Raw genomic sequence first — 20,478 nt, forward strand, 5'->3', positions numbered from 1 at the left:
GAGTGTGTGAATGTGAGTGTGTGGATGTGAGTGTGTGAATGTGAGTGTGTGGATGTGGGTGTGTGGATGTGGGTTTATGTTGTGGATGGGCCTGGCTGTTCTTGTGAACCAATCACCTAATGAATAAAGGAGCCAATCACTGGGTGAATGGGCGGGACTTCTGGGTTGGAGGGAGGAAGAGAGGACACAGGAGGGAGTTAGGCCCTTTTTGGAATGGAACAGCAGAGGGGTAAGATGTAGCTGCTAGAGTTTCTCAGTATCATGGCAGATCAGCAAGGATTTGCCACAGGAGGAATCAGATTTTAATAAGGCTTACAAGATTAGGTTTTAGTTGCTGCACCCAGAGATTGAGTTATCACTGTTTCTGAATTAGGTTTGTGTTGTGTTTTCCTACACAAGGTGGCTCATCTGGGTTCAAGAGAGAAAGGTATAGCAGCAAAGCGTGGGTTTGCCAGATGTGCACCACAAAGGCCATGGGGGATTTGAAGCACGGGGTTGGCATGGTAACGACCCGTCAGTGGGAACCTAGTGAGCTGGGTGGAGAGACGTGGAGTTCTGAGTCAGAGTCTCCACAAGATAAAAACAGGATGGCTTTTGCCTGACAGTGCATAGCTGGCCAGGTGCTGGAGCAGAGAGTTGCCAGCAGAAACATGCCGGTTTGTTTTTAATATTTCCCACAACAGGTGTGTGGTAGTATGGCAGTCTTAGTGGGACAGTTTTACAAAGACAGGTGCTAGAGAGAACAAGCTAGACACAGGTGAAGACAGAATGATCCAGAGAATGAGCCAGAAAATTAGAACATATTGCCAAAGTTAGCATGAAGCCAAGCAGAGCAATTCAGTCAGAAGTGTGTGTGTGTGTGTGTGTGTGTGTGTGTGTGTGTGTGTGTGTGTGTGTGCCTTCATACTGCTCTGCCTCAAGAGGCCTTCAATTTTTGACACATTATCTGACTCCAACAAAATCTTGGTCAAGGAAAAGTCGAATAATTCTGCAACTGTGGTGGACAGGAAGCCTACCTCAAAGGAGTTCTTCCAGGAACTATTCCTCACTACAAGGAACCTGTTTCCACCAAAGTTAAGTTTTTAAGTTCATTTTGTTTCCAGAAATTTAATATTTACTGGAGGATGTTTTTGAAGTCCCGAATGTCAACTGTGACTCAGTCAAGCATTGGTTTGTCTTCTTCAAATGTGAAGACATGATTAATTTCAGAGAACTTGGTGACATTTCCAGCGTGCCTATCTGAGGTAAAGATGTTTGCAAGGTAGGAAACAAACGGCAAGGAGAGAACATTTTGTGCTTTACTGACCTTCTTGCTATACTCATAGATCAGGGCCTTGCTCGGTTATCATCATCAGAGAAGCTTCCTCCTGCAGTAGATAAAAAAAAAAACAAAGACGGAGACCCACAGCCACACAATGTGCAGTGAGTGAGAGTCCTTGGAACACTCAGTCCCAAATGGGATGTTTCCATCTGAACCCTCCCTTCAGGGCTCAGGGAACCCTGCAGACTAGAAGGCTAAAAGCATGTAAGAACCAGAGGGGTTGGAGAACGTTAAGGAAAGTAGGCCCTCTAAACATGGCAAGACAGTTCCATGTGTGACCTCACAGAGACTGTGGCAGCATGCACAGGACCTGCGTGGGTCCTACAACTGAAAGGGAAAGGTAAATGCAGGCCCCTCCCTAACCCAGACTCTATATCCAATCGATAATCACTCACAACTGAAAAATTAGTTTCTTTTAAAGGATTCTCACTAGAGACACAAAGCACTGTTAAGGTTTAACCACCCATGCCCATCAGTGGCCAACACAAAACACTCAGCGGCAGCGTCATGTTTTGTCATAGCATTTTAATAAAGTCTCACAGGACCTTTGCATGTATTATGGCTTCTAGCTGTGTGCTGTTATGGGTTTTTCTGTGAACAAACATGTGTCTTTGTCTCTTTGTGGTTTATATGGCTATTTCCCCCTTGGATCTTTTTCTTGTGTTTGTTTTTTTTTTTTTTTTTGTCCTATTCTGTTTTTTTTTTTTAAATCTCATTTTATCTCATTATTATCCCTTAGATGTCTGTTTCTAAGAGAAACAGAAAGGATGGGGATTTGGGAGGTGTGTGTGTGTGTATGTGTGTGTGTGGTGTGTGTTTGTGTGTGCGTATCTCAGAACAGTTGAGGAGGAGAACAACCAGAACATATTGTATGAAAAAACTACTAGATGAAAGAAAAATAGGAAAGAAGTGATAGAGTAGAACCATGACTAAATTAATTTTTTTTTCTCCTAGTAGGAAGACTGTTTTCAATCAACAGCTCCAGTCAGGCTACATGGAAGACATGTAGGCATGGGATTGGACTCAAGAGCAAAGATGTGTGTGACATGTAATAGTGTCTGCTTTTTCATTGACTTTATAATGTAAGATATATCTGATAGTGCTGAGCCATCTCTCCTGCACCACGTTTCTATTCCTTGTTTGTCTGTCTATCCATCTATCTCTCAACTTAAACCTAGTCTGCCCTTCAGAGAAAATATATGGTGTTTTACCTTTATGTCACTTAACATAAATCTCCAGTTGCCTCAATTGTCTAGGAAATGTCTTCTTTTGTGGCTGGATAAAATTCCATTGTGTATCTATGCCAGACGTTCTTTAACAGCCCCTCTGCTGATGGGGGGTCTAAGCTGATTCCATGTCTTAGGACAGCAAAAGCAAGCATCTCTGTGTCATGTCAACTCCAGTGTACTGCAGATAACATCCACAAGTGGTAGATTATGTATTTATTGGCTACATACATTTTTTTTTTGCAAGATGTCTACTTAGTTCCCTAGTCCTATTAATTGGATGAGATTTTCAGTGTTTCATTTTGGTAGGTATTCATATTAATTCCCTGCCCCATGTATAATTCACAGATACTTTCCCCACTCTTGGTTTTTTTCTTTGCTCCCTGCTGATGTTTTCCTCTACATTATATGCTTTGTAATTTTTTAAAAATTTTTTTTATTTTATTTTTAGATTTACTTATTTATTTTATGTATGCCAGCACAGATGGTTGTGAGCCTTCATGTGGTTGTTGGGAGTTGAATTTTAGGACCCTCGCTTGCTCCGTTCAACCCTGCTGCTTTATAATTTAATGTAAGCACATTATCAGTATTTAGAACTATTTTCTTTTCTATTCATTTCTTTCTTCAGAGAGCTCCAGCTCTCTAAATCTTGAGTTGTATCTTTTCACCCTAGAAGTTTCTAGGCTCCAAGTCTTATGTGAAGGCCTTAACTATGCTCATGTTTCTGTCTAGCCCTAAGCATATAGTATTCTAAAAGTTGTTTAATATTATTAACATCTAATAGTTTGTGGATTTATCTCTATTGGTCTGTATTTCTCTTCATTATTTATCCTTCTTTTCTTTCTCTGAAAAACTCATTAATTTTGAATGCTGTGGTTCTGTCAATTTTTCCTTTCCGTACCCCGGGTACTTTTCTACTTTCATGATCATTCGCGGGGTTTTGGGACCCAGTTATTTACTTAGAAACAACTTAATACCTGGAAGGAGTTTCTATTATGTTGTGTTACAATCTCTGTTCAAGTCATTTGTCTGTTTTCTATTAGATGGCCCATCTTGCTCCTATACAGATGACTGTATATGATTTGACCATATACAGTCATTTACTGAACATATATGTATATTATATGACATATGCACACACACATGTATGTATGTATGTATGTATGTATGTATGTATGTATGTATATGTTATAAATCTCCTCTACTATGTGCTATGTCTTTTTATTCTCCTAAATCTCCCTTTCTAAGAAACAATATAGGAAATGTCTCCATCCCAGGACATGCTTTTCCGCACTGCAATAGGCATATTAATGGCTGTCAGTAAGATGAAGGTCTAATGGTGTGTCCTTGCTGCTGGTTCCCAAGGTGGGGAAGTTCATAGTCACCTGACCTGGAATCAAAATGACAAAATGATGTCATCTACCCTGCTCGTAGATGAGGATGATGGGTCCTACCGATGGAAGAGTAGACATGGGCTTTCTCTATGGTGTGTGCTTGCCCATAGCAAGCCACACAGATATCATAGAATAAAAAAAAAATCCCTGGAGATGACTCACCACAGATATCACAAATTTATCCACTTTCCTTATTATTAAAAGCATGCTTTTGTAGAAGGGTGCTTTTATTCAGAGTTGGAAGTTCCCATCAGAATACTTCCCTAGACATATGAATCATCTATACTTTGTTTTTTCATTTAAAAATATGAATCTTATTTTGTCTAAATGCATCCAGTGGGAGAATATTGTACTGGTTATTTGTATTCCAAAGGTGAAGGATTAATTGTCTTCAATTCAATTCCAAATTAGTTAACTTCTATTTGTTTGTCTATATCCGTTCCAAGGAGTCGCTGAGTCTAGATTTTAATCATTGGGTAATTAGCCCCTTAGTTCTACCTAACCTATACCCTAGACAACACAGATTGATTCACCCACTCCAAATTATTTGTTGACCATGAGCCAAGCATATGCTATACCAGGTAGTTGCTCAGCCAAAGAAATTCATCATGTGAGTAAATAAACAATGTACACATTATACTGAAGCTTGATAGAGCTTTTCATCATGAGTACCAGCAGGCTACCCTGTTACAGTCTGCTGCCTGAGGGATTAGGCCTCAAAGTGGATAGTGAATGAAACTTTAACATGCTACCTACTGGTACATGATGATGTCAATTGCATCATTCTAAGACAGCAGTTCTCAACTGTGGGTTGTGACCCCCTTTGGGGATTAGACGACTGTTTCACAGGGGTTACTTAACACCATCGGAAAACACAGATATTTACAATGCAAGTTATAACAGTAGGAGAATTACAGATATGAAGTAGCAATAAAAATAATCTTTTGGATGGGGATGGGGGGGTCACCACAACATGAGGAACTGTATTAAAGGGTTGCAGCATTAGGAAGGTTGAGAAGCACTGATCTAAGCCATGACTGTTTTTTTTTTTTCCAAATAAATGAATACTTCTGATCAAGGATGATTGTGCTTAATCTGAATGTAAAGAGAGAGGAGAGGTTGGAAAAAGGAATACATCTATGGGAAATAATAAGATCCATTAAGAAAAGACTATACAACTAAGGAGCGCTTCCCCACTACTCACCAACGTCATCATTGGCCTCACTGAACAGTCATCAACTATGTCAACTCTGTCCTTGTGACTAGTGACTACAAGGACTGAAACTTTGTCTGCATAATGGTGCTTTTGAAGGACTTGCTGCCAATGGCTCACAGAGCAAAGACAAGATTAAAAATGCCCATCTCCCTCACAATATGGTTTCTCTACTTCACTGAGATTTCTAGAAACTTCTATAGATGTACTAATCAAGCCATGTAGAAATGAGGCATGCATCTGAAAGCAGAAATTGATCACACAGGTCCATAAGGGACATGAACAAAGCTTTGACATATAGGATGGCTGCTATCTAGAAACTAGACAGTAAATATTAGATAATTTAAAGACCATGAAAGCTGTAATGCAGAAAGAATACTGGGAGATTATATTGGGCGTAAAGGCTACTGAATGTGTCTGAAGGGGTTGCTCTCCATCCATTCCATTACCAATGTGAAGTCATGGTTCAACATACTTTCTTCCCAAGTAGGCTGAAGGCAATTCAGCTATAAATATGCAGCTTTAACATGAAATTATTTTTTGAGTAGAAGCCAACTGAGAAAAAAAAACAGATTCTAAAAAAGTATCTTGTGTTATTCCTGTCTGTGTCTAAAAAACAGAACATAAAAGTCTTATGAAAGAGGAGTCACTTCACACCAGCAAGAAGGGAAGAACTCTAGAGCTAGGATAGAAGCAACAATAAAAATCCACACAACCTCACAGAGAGCCACATCTCCCATGAGTTCCTCTGTGGACTTCCTAGGCACTCTCCCCAAGTTTAATCATCCCTAGAGGCCAAAAGCCCCCTTCATTGGAGCAGCCCTTTCATAATTCACTGCCTTTGTATGGCCCCGAATCTAACCCAGTGTTTCTCAATCTTCCTAATATTGTATCCCTTTAACACAGTTCTTCATGTAGTGACTGCCAACCATAAAGTAGTTTTATTACTTCTTCATAACTGCAATTATGTTACAATTATGAATCATAATCTAAGTATCTTTGTTTTCTGATGGTCTTAAGTGGCCATTGCGATAGTTGTTCTGCCTCCAAAGGAGTCGTTGAGAATCACTAATCTAACTGGCCTTTTGAATTTATTCCTTTGCTGTGTAGCTCCAGGTATACATAAAAAAAATGCCATTGCATGCAGAAATTGTACCCTTTTCCATGCTGATATTTTGCCAACTTAGTCTTCACTTAGCAAATTTAAATCAATAGGGGACATTTCTTTTCTCTTCAGGACATTCTATATCCTATAAATCAATAGGGGGCATTTCTTTTCTCTTCAGGACATTCTATATCCTATCACAGAGTTGCATGTGCTGTGGAGAAAGCATCTGACTGGCTGGTAAAGCACAGGTCTTTGCAGGGGCCTTCATGAGCTCTGTGAGTTAAGTGTGTCTTCTGAAAATCTTATCGACTTTACTTTCTCACTGGCATAATAATACAGAAGAATTACAAATATGTCTCACCCTGTGACTAGAGAGGCTTCCCAGAAGGCCAAGAAGCCATGTGTACCAGGACCAATTGCTGTCATGCATGCTACACTGGGATGTAGCAATACATGTGCATTGCAGATATTATCCTTGAAATCAAAGATGGGTGGAATTGCTTCCACTTATGGCATTTAGTGAGTCATTTGGAGCCTGTAATGGCACTACTGATATAGATTGGGAAAACTCAGCATATTCTAAATTCCACTACAGGGAAAACTGACCAAAATGCCTAAAACAGAAACAAAAATCCCCCTTGAGTTGTGGTTAAGTAAAATGGTAACCCAAGGTCTATCTATCAAAGGTATTGTCATGGGTTGGTTCACATGTTGAAAGCTTGGTCCCAAATTGGTGGTGGTGTTGAGGAGAGATTGGAACATGGGGACACTAACCACATCAAGGGTTAATCCTGTGAGAAATTCATTGCTAAATGGAATATTGGGAGAAAATCTGTTTCAAGGAAGTAAGCCACTATGGATGAAATGTAGAGTATTTTTAGTCTCTCTCTCTCTCTCTCTCTCTCTCTCTCTCTCTCTCTCTCTCTCTCTCTCTCTCTCTCTGTATATATTGCTGCTTCCTATCTGACATGAGGTAACTTGGTCACCTCTTCCATATGCTCCAACCAGCATGACAGTCTGCCTCATCATAGGCCTAAATAATAGATCCAGTCATCCAAAGATTGAAACCCCTGAAGTTATGAGCCAAATAGGCCTTTTCTCCTTCTAAACTGTCTCCTCAGATACTTTGTGACAGCAACGTAACAAAACGCACAACTTCTGGACAACAGAAGATGAAATAGACTATCATACCCGTCCGAAATGTGTGGTTTTGGTGCTACAATGATACTATCCAGTTTGACCACACACACATATCCATACATTATTTAGTTAATCCTATCAATGAGTTGCTTTCAACAAACTAACAGTGGACATTGGCTTCACCCAATATGAAATAATTTATTTAAAATGACCATAGCATCTTGCATTTGGAGACTCAGAAGTTGCTCAAACAATTCACTGCTGTCTCTTTATCCCCGATGCAGATCTAATTTGTGTAGAAGCAGGCATTACCATAAGCCGTTCAGTGCTGACTTGCTCTCATTTACATAATGTTCTCTGAGAGGAAAGTATTAAATCAATTTTAACCTGTTTGGGCCTGCATCCAAATAACATACAGACCTGTTTTGAGGAAAATCAGTTTCGAAATTTTCAAAGGAGGTCATGTGAAATGCATTACTCAAATTAAGGGAAGGAATTTATACTTTATTATTGAATGCTGTAACATCTGCCCCATGAGTGTACCTAATTGTGTTTGGCTTGGTATGCGATTTTAACCAAGTTGAAAAGTGAAAATCCTCTGATGGATTCTTCAACAGCACCTGACCTGATAGCTGCCCAGTGGGAAAGAAGGCATTTAGCAAGCCCTGGAGGGTGAGATTGGCTTTCCCACAGTGCAGCTGACCATGCTTACATTCAAAAGCAGAGCTGATTCCCCAAGAATGCACAGCAAAACTGAGACCCACATGTAGTATCTATCTGTTCTTGTCCATCTGAGGTTGAAATAAAATGACTGTAAACTTCAAAGAGAAGTAAAAGCCAGTGTCGAGAACTCTGCTCTTGAAAGCTCAACTTAAACAGCATCTGATGTTCATATCATTATGACCCAGTTAGGATGAAGACTACAAACCTGGCTAAAGCGGGACTAGTTTTTGGTGTTAGACATGAGGGAAAAAAAGCCACCAGTGTCTATAAGACTTGGCTACACTTGTCACATGCAAGTAGCATTATGAGACACTTGTCGGGTGTCATGTTTGATGGACCAAAGTGCTTCATGTCAGAAAGTGCTAATATTGACCTACCTATAAGGGATGTCAAGGTAGTTAACAAAAGGGTCCATTGAAAACAAGACACATCTACCTGAAATGTGACCCCTCATGTCACTAAAGTGTCACAATATTGATCTCTCTCCATTTTCAACCAGCTGTTCTCACCATGTGTTGACACAGCCTTGGGGTCTTATGTCAAACAGTCATTGGCTGAGCCATGACTAGCATCTTGCCTCACATCTTTGATGGGTGCTTAACTCACTCATCACTTTTCCATGGATGTTGGGAGCCGCCCTCACATTTGCCATTACAAGATGGCGCTGACAGCTGTGTTCTAAGTGGTAAACATAATCTGCACACGTGCAGGGGCAGTTTTCCCACCATGTGTTCTGCCTTTCCCGTAATGACAACTCGGCCATGGGCTGCAGCCAATCAGGGAGTGATACGTCCTAGGCGAAGGATAACTCTCCTAAATAGGGACGGGGTTTCGCTTTCGTTTTTGGGTTTGAGTTTTGCACTCTTGCTCCTGAAGATGTAAGCAATAAAGTTTTGCCGCAGAAGATTCTGGTTTGTTGTGTCTTTCCTGGCCGGTCGTGAGAACGTGTGTAAGAGTTGGTGCTGGAACCCGGGACGAGAAGACCCGGGACGAGAAGACCCGGGACGAGAAGACCTGGGACGAGAAAACCCGGGACAAGAAAACCCGGGACAGTTACCATCACCGGCGCAAGGAAGATCCCTCATTCCGGAACCAGAACTGCGGGTCATGGTAATGAAGTGTTCCCGTAAAACAGACTGTTGAGAAGGATTCAACTGCGTGAATTCAGAACTCTTCAGCTGGGGAACGGTGGTAATAAAGTGTTCCCGCAACACAGACTGTTAAGAAGGATTCAACTGCGTGAATTCAGAACTCTTCAGCTGGGGAACAGGGTACCCGTAAGTATAGCTTTACAAGGTAAGTCTGGTCTTGAACTTTCTAACGAAATTCAAGACAGTCTATCAGAAGTAAAGTGGGAAATAGCTTTACAAGGTAAGTCTGGCCTTGAACTTTCTAACGAAATTCAAGACAGTCTATCAGAAGTAAAGTGGGAAATAGCTTTACAAGGTATGTTTGGCCTTGAACTTTCTCTAGTGTTAGGAGCCTTTTTGTTCCTTTTCACATGTTATCAAGTGGTTAAGGCAGGGCTGAAAATTCTGGATGAAATTCAGGGCAATCTATCAGAAGTAAAGCGGGGAGAGAGAGTAGGAGCAAAGAGGAAATATGGTACACAAAATAAGTATACAGGCCTTTCCACGGGTCTTGAACCCGAGGAAAAGTTTAGGTCAGATAAGAATACCTGGGGAGAGATTAGAAGGAAGGAGAAGGAAAAAGAAAAGAAAAAAGATCAATCAGCGGAGGTCTCTAGGAGAAGGAGCCTATACTCATCACTAGGTGAGCTCAAGGAGCCAGTTCTTAATAGTTCTGAATCAGATGAAAAGGCTATTAGGACCTGGAAGGCACTCTCCCGAGCAGGTGAAGCCACTGGACAACTAACAAAGATCGTCCAGGGACCTCAGGAGTCATTCTCAGATTTTGTGGCCAGAATGACAGAGGCAGCAGAGCGTATTTTTGGAGATTCAGAGCAAGCCGCACCTCTGGTAGAATAGCTTATTTATGAGCAAGCCACACAGGAGTGCAGAGCGGCCATAGTCCCAAGAAAGAACAAAGGTTTACAAGACTGGCTCAGGGTTTGTCGGGAGCTTGGGGGACCCCTCATTATGCGTTACTTCCATTCAGTATGAGAAATTTACTAGGGCAGCTAACTTGTCAAAAAGTCTTTCTCAGTATATGTTACAGAATTGGATGGCTGAATTTGAACAGACCCTTCGGGAATTGAGACTTGCCATTATTCAGGTCAACTCCACGCGCTTGGACCTGTCCCTGATCAAAGGATTACCCAATTGGATCTCCTCAGCATTTTCCTTCTTTAAAGAATGGGTATGGGTGGGATTATTTGGAGATATACTTTGCTGTGGATTAGTGTTGCTTCTTTGGTTGGTCTGTAAGCTTAAGGCCCAAACTAGGAGAGACAAGGTGGTTATTGCCCAGGCACTTGAAGCTCTAGAACATGGTGCTTCCCCTGATATATCTATGCTTAAGCAATAGGTCGCTGGCCATTCAGCTCTTGCACCCCACGAGGCTAGTCTCATTGCACGGGATAGAGTGAGTGTGCTTCAGCAGCCCGAGAGAGTTGCACGGCTAAGCACTGCAGTAGAAGGGCTCTGCGGCATATATGAGCCTATTCTAGGGAGACATGTCATCTTTCAAGAAGGTTGAGTGTTCAAGTGTCCTTCTCCCCAGGAAAAACGACACGGGAGCAGGTCAGGGTTGTTCTGGGTAAAAGCCTGTGAGCCTAAGAGCTAATCCTGTACATGGCTCCTTTACCTGCACACTGGGGATTTGACCTCTATCTCCACTCTCATTAATATGGGTGGCCTATTGCTCTTATTTTCTTATTAAAAGAAAAGGGGGAGATGTTGGGAGCCGCTCTCACATTTGCCATTACAAGATGGCGCTGACAGCTGTGTTCTAAGTGGTAAACATAATCTGCACACGTGCAGGGGCAGTTTTCCCACCATGTGTTCTGCCTTTCCCGTAATGACAACTCGGCCATGGGCTGCAGCCAATCAGGGAGTGATATGTCCTAGGCGAAGGATAACTCTCCTAAATAGGGACGGGGTTTCGCTTTCGTTTTTGGGTTTGAGTTTTGCACTCTTGCTCCTGAAGATGTAAGCAATAAAGTTTTGCCGCAGAAGATTCTGGTTTGTTGTGTCTTTCCTGGCCGGTCGTGAGAATGCGTGTAAGACATGGAACTTTGGTACAAATTAAATATTCACATTTCAATAATGTGGCTTAAAGAACAGCATATCATTGCTGCAAGGAAAGGACATTTTAAAATGCTCCTTCGTTTACTCAAGCAGCGTAGGACAGTTGTGCATAAGTAAGGAAGATGAACTAGAGAGGCTGAGTCTGTTATCATAAATGCACAGAGGAAGCTCTCGGGTGCTCTGCAATCTCTATAATCTCACGATGAAAGTTTTGGACTGTTATATGCGACCACTTTGGGATGATGGCGTCTGTGAAGTCTCTGGCATGCTCACTCTACAGAAGAGGATTGATTTGTCTGAGCAAGGGAAGAGTCAATGGCACAAAACTTTCTAAAAGAAGAGGATTTTCATAGATGTCCTTTGTACTCGAGTCAAGATTCCACAAGGAAAGAGTGTCATTGGTATTGACTAGCTCGCTTGCTTGTGTGCTGAGGTCACTTTTCCCAGTGTGAAAATCTGGTTATTGTGGGGACAGTAAAAGGCAGTGGAACCAAAAGGAGCCTGTTGACATGCAGTAGTGATAAGAACAAGTTGAGATACACAGAAGAAACATCTGAGATGAATCACCGTAAAGCCGAGCACACGTAGGTACCTCTGGCCAAGTCTGCCCATGGAAAAAACCAAGTTAAGAGCAGAAAGAGGCAAATGCATGAGCAGAGGTCAGGACATCCTATAACATCCAAAGCTGTTTGTTCCCCTACAAGTCCAAGGACTTGAAGGCAATCAGAACCTCACCTCACCTACAACAGCCATAGAACCTTACTCTCAAATTGTATATTTATTGTGTACAGGGTATCCCTGTTAAACTGACCAGCCCATTTACAATATGTGTCCACTTTAGAATTATATACATTTCTCATATGCCAAGATTGATGAAATCTAACATTGTTGTATTTAAATATGCACAATTTGGGTATTATCCCAAGCTGGAATGGTTATCCTGATGACTTCTGATAGGTTCTTGAAGTGGAAACTTCTAGTTTTTTGAGAAAATTAGTTATGCCAAATGTTTTGCTGGGGCACACGGGTGAAAGGATGTCTTGCTCAAGCAAACACATGAAAGGCTGTTTTCCTGAAGCAGACACGGGTGAAAGGATGTTTGGATATAGCAGACATGTGAAAGAACTCTTGATGAAGGAGTAGAAATATGACCCCACAGACAGTGGGAGACAAGCACAAAGCATTGGTTTGGTTTGCTCTTTCTCACTATTCTTCACTAAAGGCACGCATGGATTGGTTCACCTTACATAGCATTATTGAACTCAACTTGTGATAACACCGCCATTGAGAGAAACTCTCCCAAGAGCTGCTCATGGGGGTTCCTGTGGCAGCTGGTCACTTCTGTAGCCTCGAGTTAGACCAGTGGAAGAGCCTCGCAGTTCTTCAGGATTCAACTACAGCTGCCTCGTGTCTGCTTGCTGAAAGGACTGGACTGTAGCTTCTGGTTCGTGCCTGTTGTCGGCCTGCCTAGGGGGACTGGTCTACAGCTGCTAAGTCATGTTTGGTGTTTTGCTACAGGACTTTACTGCTGCCCAAGAACATCAAGCTCACCCCAAAGAACTATTGTTGAACAGGTCCACTTTCCCCATACCCTAATAACTTTTCTCTTCAACTACCTCTGCTGGGTGGTGGGCTAGAGGAGAAGTTGGACCCTTATTAAAAGTAGGTTACAAAAAAAAAATTGTGCCTTCAGGTCCCTGGGGATTTTTTTGATCCAGAGCCTTCTGCATGGGTGATGGCCACATATCAGTCAAGAAGAATGGCAGTGCATACTTGTATTCACTCATAAAGTGTCCTGTTCAGTCCTAGGTTATAACTCAGCCATGGAGCACTGGCTTATCACCCATGATGCCTTGGGTTCAAATCCCAACACCACCAACAAAACAAAACAAACCCTATAAAATCAGAGCATATGCCTTTCTCTCAGTTGCTTCCCTTAAATAGTAGCACATTAAGGATCGTGCATTGTCTTTGATATTTTCTTTTAGAATTGCATCAAGCCCATCCATCAACAAGTGTGTGCTTCTTTGCCAGACAGAAGCAGTTACGATATCAGCTTGCCATTTCCTTGATTAAAGAGTGAGCAGACAATTCAGTTAGAGGGGCATCTGGCTTCTGGAAGAACTGGAATTTAGGCAGCTTGGAAGTTGATCGGATTGAGAAATGGGCTTCAAGTAACATTTTCCAGGTCACTGAAAGGAAACTTGAGACAGAATCTTCTAAAGGGCAGTGGTCACAGAGACCCACTGTCTCCATGTCAATGGACATGGCCACATTCCTTTTTGCTCAAGAAGTTTTTGGGTTTAGATAGTAGAGACCCATTTCAGAAAGTAGCTATGTGGTATTTAACATATTTAAATGTTCTTATAGACACATCGTTAACATGATAGAGAAGCATACATGTTGGGAGTTGACATAATTCTGCTTTTCTTTTCTCACCCAGTGTAGCTTCCTCATCCTTCAGTCACTGCTAGCAACTATAACACCTCCCTGACTCAAGCCGCCACAACCCTAACAAGCAGAAAATTAGACTGCATTGTTAATTAATAAGATTTCAACTGTCATTTATTAATAAGATTACAGCCCACCATTTATTAAGTGCTTAATATGTCTGGCACAATGCCCGTCACCACACCTGTACTTCCTAATCTCCACACAACACTAGGGCTCCAGCTTCTACTATCCAGGTGACTGGGGACACATCTTACTTCATGCCAGAGCACTTTCTGACTCCAGCTGCTATTTTCTGCACAGAGAAGCCGCAGTCTACTGTACCCTGCTTCTAGTCCCTGCCTTGGGTATTACACTAGTAATTTTAACCTCTGCTTTCCTTGCTGCCACAAAATGGGATAGAGTTGGTGATTCAAGAAATACAAGTTAACTTTTCAAAATCCCAGAGATGGAGATGGAAGAGTCGGATATCAGGGTACTAGTATGGCTATGTATCCTGAGTTTCAGAAAGCTGTATCTCCTTTGAATAGGAGTAAAGTGGGTGGGTGTGTGTGGGTGAGGGGGAGAGAGGGGGGATGGAGGGAGACAGAGACAGAGAGAAAGACAGAGGAGGAAGGAGATGGAGAGAGAGAAGGAAGGAGACTGAGATAGATAGAGAGTGATGGAGAAAAAGACAGAGAGGGGGGAGAGAGTGAAGGAAGAAACAGAGACAGAGAGGGGAGAGAGAAAGGTAGAGAGAGAAACAGAGAGGGGAAGGGGAGAGAGATGGAAAGAAAGAGAGGGCAGGAGCCAGAGTTAGAAATGGAGGGAGAGAGAGGGGGAGAAAGAAGAAGGGAGTCAGAGACAGAGAGAAAGACAGAGAGAGAATGACTTTTGTGCTTCTTCTTTTAAGGATACTGACTTTATCATGAGTTCAATGCTACTTTCCATTCAGGTGAAATGTCATATTTCATATTTATAATTGAAGGTAGAGTGCCATTGAGTATTTTTTGTCATTTATCTTACCTTTTAGTGTTTTCAGAACTCTAGCTCACTTTTTGTTAATCATTCATTGCTTTTATCAATCTCCCTCTTAGTTTTCTTTTCATTCTATTTATTTTGCTTTCTACTTTTATTGCTTTTGATTTGTACTTTCTTTTCTTTCATCGCTCCTGGAAATTCCTACTGCCTATCCCTTTTCAGCTTCTGTCTTTAATGATTTACTTATTTCTTTGTAAACTTTATTTCCAAATAAATATACTTAAATGGATTTGAATGTAGGTGGAAGTTTAACTTGAATGTGGTATACATAGACATTGTCATTATATTTTGCATATTTTATAATTATTGCTTTATTGTAATTTTTAAAATAGTTAAATAGTTCTATGCACTTTATGGTCTTATATTCACTTCTTTTTCAAAAATTTTCTCACATTTATTTATCATGTTTTGGGAAGTAAGCATGTACCACAGTGTACTTGTGTTTGGTGGGGAGGGGCTCTCTCCTTCCTATGTGGGTCCTGGGAATTGAACTCAGCTTGTCAACCTTGGCTGCAAGCTCCTATGCTCACTGAGCCACCTCATTGTCCCTTCATTCTCTATTTATTATGACTTCAGCATAAGCAGAGAAATGCATGCATAAAGCACAGGTAGGAAGGACAGTCAACTGAGATGGAAAAAAAAGTGACCATAGCTCTGCACAGGGCTGAGGAATCAGACTGATCTGGAAAGAGAGAAGCAAGTGGTCTGAAGATGAGGTGTTTACAACTGAGATAATGGGGTAGTTTCAGTTATCAGCAATGACAAGGCTGAGACAAGTCTCCGGCAGTGACTGCTAAGGTGGAAGGAAGACTCCCTCTATAGTTGAGGATGGGAGACCAGATGTCATAAACACTCTCTACAGAGACACTAAAGTCATCTAGATTTATGACTGTGGTTAGGAGTGTTGGAGAGACCCAGAGAACCTGGATCTTCAAGGCATGGCAGTGTGGGCGGCTGACTCCGGGAAGAAAAACAGAAGGTTGAGCAGAAATGCAACGCTAGAGAGGTTTAGTGATGAGCAAGGAACTGAACTGAGGTGGAGTGAAATGCTGGACAGACAATGACAAAATCCAGCTCCCAGAGTCAGAGGAGCGTGAGAGAAAACTGAGGTCACTTTAGGATACTCTGGGAGGCAGTATTTGAGGGGACGGACAGAAATATGGAGTCTTCTGAAAGCCTAGAGGTGAAAGGTCAAGGGTGTGAGGAGTGTGCATACAGAGGCCCAAGAAGTGCATTAGAGTACACATGGAGGGACTCATGGATCCAGCCAAGTATGTAGCAGAGGATGGCCTTGTTGGACATCAATGAGAGGAGAGGCCCTTGGTACTCTGTGAAGGCTGGATGCCTCAGTGTAGGGGACTTGCCAGGATAGGGAAGCAGGAGTGGGTGGGTTGGTAAGCAGGGGGAGGGGGGGAGAATAGGGGTTTTTGGAAGGGAAATGAGGAAAGGGGATAACATTTGAAATGTAAATTAAGAAAATATCTAATGAAAAAAATTAGAAAAGGGAGGTGAATAGCTTGCATTGCAAGCATAAGAATATAAAACCCCAAGGCCCATGTACACAAGGCAGTTCAGGAACACAGGCTCTGATCCCAGTAGATCCCCAAGGTTCTCTGGCCAACCAAATAGTGTACATGGTGAGCTCCAGGCCAATGAGTGACTCTCCGTCACGGGAGGTCATTGCCATTCCTGAGGATGATACACAAGTTGTCCTTTGACTCTCCAACACACACACACACACACACACACACACACACACACACTTAAAACTAGAATTTAGTAATAATAAAGAGGTATGACAGATAAGAGGGGACATAAGGCAAGAGAAAGAAGGACTATGCTAGGAAGTCCTAGGCCAATATAATGCCAACATAAATGAGATAAAGGCACAATGATATTAAGTTTCAATTCTTAGGGAAAAATTACAGGAGGCCATTGTTTTATATTAATATCTTGCTCCAGACTCCAACAGATTCCTATAAAAATCAAAACAGGGTGATTGATGCTAAAGTTCTGATTGGATAGGTGATCCTCAGACTTCTCAACCAAGCTACTTCTCTCTTCTTCAACCTTGCACAAGTAGGTAACTCTCCATGCCTTGATATTAACCAGGGAGGACTGTCTTTATGCTCTGTCACCCTGCCCCCACCTTGTGCAAGGAGATACACTATAAAATGACCCATCGTGTTCCGTAGGTTTGTTTTTTAATTTGTGTGTACAAGTCTCTTGCCTTCACTTGTATATGTTGTATCATGGTTGAGCCTGGTGGTTGCTGAGACCAGAAGAGGACACTGGATGCCCTGGGAATTCTGATTGTTGTAAGCTGCCATTGGATGCTGACAACTGCACTGGATCCTCTGAGAGAGCAGCTTGTGCTCTGGGATGCTGAACCATCGTCTGTCCAGCCCCTGAATCTGGGGGTTTGTCTCTGCGTTTTCTCAGCTCTCTTGTCTACAAAGCCAACCTCTTCTTGACTGAGTGGAAGGCAGACATTGTATTGTATGAAGTGAAGTCCCCTCTCAGTAGCTATGAAAATGAGACCAAAATGAATCTTAATCAATGTCAATTTCAACCTTTGATGCTGTCCTCCTTAAAAGAGATATACACAGGGTGGTATAATGGGTGGAGGGGAAAGTGAGAACCTCATAAAACATGAAAAATCTGGAAAACTTATCAAGACTCACAGCAACTCAAACTTCCTACTGTTGGGCTTATCTAGCTGTTTGCCTTGTGTCTTATGATCCTCCTCAGGGTCACAGGTTACTAAATTGTTCACCGTTGCTTTGATAAGAGTTGATCTTATTACATAAGGCCCGAAGCGCACATCTCTGCTCATTCTAAAAGCAGGGTTTCTGGGAATGCTTATCTATACACTGGATATTCTACTTATTCTCTCACTCCAGCCAGACGGTTCCCTTTGTCCTGGTCTCAGCCTTGACCCCTGGGACAGCAGCAGCTACAGCAGCAACAGCAGCAAACAGCAATGCTCTAGTCAGATTCTGTCCCTGGGGAGAAACACAAACGTTGTGAATGAGGGCAGGGATGAGTGCCCTCAAGTTCCCTCTGGTCAAAGGGCCTTTGTACTCACTATCTGTCCCTCTAGAATATTTGTCCTCAGTCATCCCTGTCACTTCATTTTAGCTCAAGGGTCATTTCACTAGGGAGCTCTCCCTTGGTCCCCAGCCCCAGCCTCCTTGGCTCTCTCCCTTGGCCTCCAGTCCCAGCCTCCCTAGCTCTTGCCCTTGGTCCCCAGCTCCAACCTTCTTGGCTCTCACCCTTGGTCCTAAGCCCCAGCCTCTTTGGCTCTCTCTCTTGGTCCTCAGCCCCAGCCTCTTTGGCTCTCTCTCTTGGTCCTCAGCCCCAGCCTCTTTGGCTCTCTCTCTTGGTCCCCAGCCCCAACCTCCTTGGCTCTCTCCCTTGGTCCCTGGTCTCTCTCTCTCTTTCTTTCTCTCTCTCTCTCTCTTTCCCTCTCCCTCTCCCTCCCCATCCCCCTCCCCCTCTCCCTCTCCCTCTCCCTCTCCCTCTCCCTCTCCCTCTCCCTCTCCCTCTCCCTCCCCCTCTCCCTCCCCCTCTCCCTCCCCCCCTCTCTTTCTCCCCAGCTCTAACCTCCATGGTTTAGGTCCTTTGCTCACAGGAACATATTGTTCCCTTTAAGGCATTGGTCTGAATTGTAATTGCACCCTCATAATTTTTTGTTCTTTGGTTTGTAACAGCTTATAAGTTCCCTGGGAGTGGCAGTGGGTGAGGCTTTTTATTTGAGATTATCGTCGGCATTCTGTGAGGCACAAAGTTCCCAGCATGCACTGAAATGAATGAATGGATGAATTATTTAAAATTTGTGATGCTGAGGACAGTTTTCAATGAAGACGAGGAGTTAATAAGGTTTTTTTTTTCCTTCATTGTTGTTTAATAAAGGAGAAGGTTAGACTTGAGATAGGTTTGCTAGAATTGTCCCTGTCTGTGTCAGCAAGCATGCTCAAAGCATGTACCCTCCTGCTTATCTCAATTGCTGACAAATTGTTTTAACTTGCATAAAAATTTCTAACCCAATACTTGTGTGTGAGTATGAAGTGAAAGTCAATAACAGCTTAAAAGATATCCTCTTAAAAGATATCCTGCATATATTTTCTTTGACTTTCATATGGAAAAAAAAACCCTGAGTTTTACTTCACTAAAATGCTTTAGAAAGTGCAGAATTAACTCACTCTATTGGGATGATTGACTGTGGATGGTAACACACACAGTGCAAGGGTTCAAGACCAAGTACTACTGTGACCCAATTAACTACAACAGGCGAGAAGGACGTTCTCCTGTAAACTCTGGGAGGTACTCAGCCTCACATAGCCTAAGCAACAGTCTCTGAGACAGCCCTGCTTTGAGGCTGCCAAGTCGAGGGTTATGGTGAGATGTGTCAGAAGCATGCAACACGGTGACTGGTCCGAAGGTCTGATGGCTGACTTATTGACTCAACTCTCCACTGCCAACTGTGCTCTCTTCTCACAGGGACACCCTTACTCCCAATCTCAGAACATTCTGGAACATTTTCATTAGCGTGTCATACTGCAAACTAAATGGCATTTGTGCCCATCCCTGTCAGGGTCCAATCAACATGGTCAGGATGATATTTATGGTCCCTAATGATATGTTAGCAGTGAATCATTTTAACACATTAATTGTTTATTCCTCTGGAAGCGAGATCCCGAAGAAACTAATGACAGCCGCCTGGTTGATTTTATATTTCTTTTAGCTGAGCTCATTAGTATGCAGAAGTGTTGAAATGTCACTCCTGACATTTTTTCTTTGCAATTAAAGTCAGTTTATCTTACACTTGTAATCTCTTTTCAAAAGAAAATAATGAGGAAGTGGGTACCTTTGTTCATGAACTTTCATTTATATGTTAAAATACTCTCAATTACTACCACAGCAATTCAGGCAAAATAAATTGGCATATTGAATTGATATAAATTATATATCATATAATATATGTCTTTATAGAAACCTTTTTTCTTTCAGTGCTGGAGACAGCCAGGCTAGCAAATGCTAGAGAAGTACTTTATCATCAAATTCCATATTTAGCCACCTTTACACTAATTCTTTTGAAAAATATTATCTATCTATCTATCTATCTATCTATCTAGTGTGTGTGTGTGTGTGTGTGTGTGTGTGTTGGGGGTGAGGCAGAAGGCTCCCCATGAGTTCAAAGCCAGTATAATTTACCTAAGTTCCAGGTCAGACAGAGCTACACAGTGAAATAGTCTCTCAAACATTACTAAAAAGCACCAAAGCAAAACAACCCAAAAGAAAAGTTTTAAAAAAAAAAAAACCTTTGACCATTCAGTTTATAAAATATTAAAATCCTCTAAAGCACCCTGTTACTTATGGGGAATCTCATTGATTCTGTTAACATTCTAGTTAATGATACCTAGCACACATAATTTAAGGTAAAAAGGATTCACTTTGGTTGATGTCTTCTGACATTTCAGTGTATTGTTCTGAGCTCTGTTGATTCTGGACTCCTGGTGAGACATCTCACCTCATGATGAACAGGAAGCAGAGAAAGAGAGTTCCAAAGGGTTAAAACCAGGAATAACATTGAAAGCCTTGGAACCTACGCTCTCTGGCTAGATTCTAACTCCTAAAATTCCCACTACTAGTTGGGGATCAAAAGTTTAA

The 20,478-nt window shown here is 42.1% G+C and overlaps 1 long non-coding RNA gene across 2 annotated transcripts in view; it reads right to left on the bottom strand.

Moving 5' to 3' along the window:
- The window catches only part of Gm30665, a 28,320-nt gene extending 8,214 nt beyond the window's left edge, over positions 1-20,106 (bottom strand). Inside the window, exons 1-3 of one of the 2 annotated variants that reach the window (XR_384357.3) lie at positions 18,412-20,106; positions 17,704-17,810; positions 16,698-17,331 (exon numbers count right to left, since the gene is read on the bottom strand). This is a non-coding gene — a long non-coding RNA (predicted gene, 30665). Of the gene's footprint in view, positions 1-16,697; positions 17,332-17,703; positions 17,811-18,411 lie in introns of those variants that run through there. The other variant, XR_384358.2, reaches the window with a different exon arrangement.
- Positions 20,107-20,478: the final 372 nt, after the last annotated feature.

This window comes from Mus musculus, chromosome 15, assembly GCF_000001635.26.
Source record: "Mus musculus strain C57BL/6J chromosome 15, GRCm38.p6 C57BL/6J".
Taxonomy (NCBI): Eukaryota; Metazoa; Chordata; class Mammalia; order Rodentia; family Muridae; genus Mus; species Mus musculus.